This window comes from Cupressus sempervirens, chromosome 9 (genome assembly GCF_028749045.1).
Source record: "Cupressus sempervirens isolate cs-2001-9-10 chromosome 9, ASM2874904v1, whole genome shotgun sequence".
Classification (NCBI taxonomy): Eukaryota; Viridiplantae; Streptophyta; class Pinopsida; order Cupressales; family Cupressaceae; genus Cupressus; species Cupressus sempervirens.
In genome coordinates, this window is record NC_143126.1 from 706,476,870 (window position 1) to 706,481,434 (window position 4,565).

A 4,565-nucleotide genomic window follows, 5' to 3' on the forward strand; every position below is an offset into this window, starting at 1 on the left:
ATGGAAGAAAAGCCACAAGCATACAAAATAGACCACACAATGGAAATTAGGAAGACACGTATGAAGACCCAAATGCCAAGGAAAGGCAAACAAGAAGCGGTTAAAATAGACTCCACATGTGTTTCAAATAAAGCCGATCCAGTGCAAGAATAGGGAGCAAGCAACAGTTTTAAGAATGAGGTTATTGTGTGAAAGCGAAGCCAATTGAAAATAGAGGCATTGGTTTAATCATGGATAGTCACAGTCAATGCAAGCAATAATAGCAAAAGCCATGGTCAGACATCAAAAAAGAATCAACTCATGTTTTCAAAGAATATGGAGGTAGCAATGATAAAAGCAAGCCATAGGAAAATGAAATAAATGGTATGGTTTTAAGGAACACCCTCCATGCAGTCAAAAATAACAAGGAATCTTCACACCATTCATTCTTTGAATGAAAGCTATCCACTTAAAAAAGAAATTCACAATCATAGGGAGATGCCATGTTTAGAGGAAGCAACAGTATATAGTGATGTTATATATCACCAAAATCAAGAGAAGATGAAATTTCCAATTCTGAGGTTAGTTTTTATACAAGAAGTAGTATGTTCAGGATACAAAAGGTTTTGTCCCAGTTCCTAATTTGCAACTACATTCTGGTATTGAAGTTCAAAATTGTTTTCCAACATCGCAATGACCTGAATGTGGTTAACAGGTAGTGAAAATGCAGTTTGGGTTGAATTCTGATCACAGTCACTCAGTAAAAAACTCAAATTTTACTAAGCATTTCATGAAGTTTCAGATATTTTGATGACTCAACCAATTTTCATCATTTCAACAAAGATATTTGCAAATCAGTAATGGAGAAATGATGAAATCAAATTAGATCAAAATGGTAGAGAGAAGAAAGAGGTTTTTTAGTTGCAAGGGATTGAATTCCAAGTGGAAAAATGTTAGTTGCATATCAGATCTGGGAATTCATCTTCTCCTATATCTTTCTATTTTTCATTCTTTCTAGTTGTTGGCAGTTTTCTCTCGACAATACCAATAGGGTTACACTGTTTTATTGTGAAACCATTCTTTTAGAACATTCTCTCCTATATGAACAACATTAAGAAGGTTAATACAGATAGTTCAGATCTATTAGGTTGTTTCATGTTTTTCATTTCATGCATATGGTTGTATTGTTTCAAAGAAATTAATACAAAGAACAACAGGTTGAGTTTCATCTTGAATCTTGTCTCCTATCTTAGTAAGCTTCAATGTTTTGCGATCTTTGAACAAAGAGCCTAGATTGTAGTTGTAGTCCCTTAAGGTTGTATGTTGTCTTATTGTTGCATGTAACTCAAGGGGTTATGTAAATGCTTCAATGAATCAATAGGGTTGCAGGTTTATTAAGAAGGATATCATGTAAGAATGAGGTTTGGATTGAGCATAGATGTTTATTTACAAGGTAAATAGATAGATCATATATCTGAATATATAAATAAGTATCAAATATCCATATGTATGGATTTGATTCATGGATTTGGCCAATGATTAAGGCACTAATCAGCTATAGGGTCACTTAGTTCTTGCTACTGCATATTAGGGGTTTTTCTAAATTCAAAATTATCAATTAAACGTTCTTTCCCTTTCATGTTGAAGAACCTAAATGTAATACCCTCACTCAGCTTATGAAGTTCATAGATTTGCATCTAGCTACTGTAGATTTGTGTTGTTGCATGAGTCATTAGGAGATATAAGGGCTTTTATCTACTTTCTTAGATTCAGTGATATGCTTTGCACTGGTATGGTATCAATTGAATTTATAGGTCCACCCACCTAGGTCTTGCAGAGCCTGAAGTGAAGAAGGAGTTATGCCTTATAGTTGGCCTAGGACTGTAGTCAAGTGTATCCATCATAGGAAGTTGCTAGCCTTAGATGCATTGGTCTGGTTTCTTGGTTATTTTCAAAACTATTAAATCGGGAGCCAATAGAACAAAAGAAAAATCTCATTGAATAGAGGACAAAAAAAAAGTATTTGAGGACTTAAAACATAGACTAATTTTAGCTCTAGTATTGGTCCTTCCATATTGGTAGCAGTCATTTGAAATAGAAACAAATGCATTAGATTACTCCCTTTGTGTTGTACTAATGCACCATAGGTATCTCATTACATATCATAGTGAGACATTTTGTGAAATAGCTCAAAGATGCTCCACCTATGACAAGGAGTTGTATAACATTGGTCAAGTGTGCAAACAATGGAAGCACTATATTTTGGGAAAGAAAATTGTGATACATATAGATCATAAAACTCTTTAATTCTTCCAAGCATAAGGGAATTTGCAAAATGATAGGCCCATTAGTGGTGGTTAGCTCATTCGCAAAAATTTCACCTCAACATCCATCCTAAGAAGAGCAACACTAATAAAGTAGTAATTTTTTTGAGTAGGCCTCCAATCATAGGTATGACAATGGTGTTGGATTCATGTGGCCATCAAATAGAAACTTTGGCTCAACTATATGGTAAGGATCCTTATTTTAATAAAAATTACAATGGATTCTTTGAAGGGGAGAATGTTCCTAACTTTTATATAAATGATGGGTTACTTTATCATATTGGCCATGTATGTGTCCCCAATGAAGAAAGAAAGAAACTAATATGGGAAGCATACTATAGCCAGGTGGTAGAACATTTGTGTATTGATAAGATGTAATGTTCCCACTTCTTGGATTCCATATAATTATGAGCCTTTAACCTCTTCTTTCTTGTCTCTTCTTGTAATTTCTCTATGTTTTTGTGGCTTGTCACTGCTCCATATTTTATTTAGATATTAATTCCCTCTACTACCATTATCTTACTATGATATCTCTGAGTGAGGATTATTATCATGTTACTACTCTTCTAAATGTCTGATTACACTTAACACATGTGCAACACTGATGATGTCTTCCCTATTTGTGAGCTTTAATCATATGTGTTGTATTTGCTAAATAATGTTGTTCTACAACTAAGGGATAGTAGATAAAATGAATTAATAATTCAATGTTTTAATGTAACATGTGTTATCTAGAATGGATTCTGCTATATGTCTTTTATTATGTCTTTTAACTAGAGACTTCTAATGTGATGGTAAGAAATGTCCATTATAACTAAACAGGTCTGATCTAATTTGAATAATACATGCTTTGCCCATTAGGATGTCAATTACTATCAAATATCTGGAAGGAAATATTGGACGATCCAATACTATTGAACCCTTGATGCAACCCTAATATATATTCTCCTTGATAAACATCTCAAATATTTTCTTCAATGTAAGGATTGCCAATGCCCATGGATATTAGAGTTCTATCCTAATCTTTGAATGATAATGACCTTTTAGTGAAACACATAGATTATAGTTTTGAACTATAGTAATTAGCTAATCACTTAACTCTAGATTATTCCCCTTTGAACTGAAACTCCTCTTGATTCATAACTTCTTTTAAATACTATACTTTCCCTCTTATAATGTAGGTTATTATTTCCTTAATCAATCTGCCTGAATAAATTTGATATTTTATGTTCTTCCATCTTGTACATATAAATCCCTTCTTATCCTCTCCTTTCTTTAGAGATATCTATAAATAAAGATATGAGGATATCTCTTGGAGTCATGCCTCTTCATCACAAATCAATTCAGTCAATGTAATCACATACCTCCATTAATTAATGTTAATATGCTTGCTTGTAACATTTTCTCCCAGTATTCTTTCACGTTAGTAATGCCTATTGGTCAATATTAAGTCACTTTTTTCTCCTATTAAGGAATCACTCATCTAGTACCATTGTATAATTAGGAATCACTATATCTGATAATAGTCTTGATGTATCTTCTTTGTCACTGCTAGGGAGGATTACCAAAATCCACCATAGGTTGCACCACTCTCTTATCTTCCCATTTTCCATCAAACCTTTTTGTATTGTTGTTGCAAAGGATATCATCCTCCCAACATTGATTTTGTAGACCATGTTGGATTTTCATGAATCATATAATATGTCATTGTGTATTACTAGCAAGATCACATCAACACAAAGTTACTACTTCATAGTGTAAAGCTTGAGGTTGCCTCTTTAATCTGGTATTGATTTATCTAATAATATTGTTATTCATTAAATAGTATTTTTCTATTTAGTCATTATAATCACTTTAATTATACTATATATTATTATTTTATATTATGATTATTTTTGTTAAAATCATATTTATTGTTATTATTATAATATAATATTATAATATAATAATAATATATTATAATATTTAATTTCTCAATGTAAAGCATTCTTTATCTATTTTATTATTATTTTATTACATTTATTGTTAAATTCTATTAGAGGAAAATAGGGGACATGACATAAGACTACGACAATTCTCCTAAAGTATTTCTATTGGCCAAAAATGAAACATGATATCATTTTATATATAAAATCTCATGTTACATGTGCAATTACAAAGCCTTCAAACCATAAATTGGGCCTCTATCTACCATTATCTATCCCTAATAAACCATGACATTCTATTTCAATGGATTTTATGTTTGGGCTCCCAAGTAGCAGA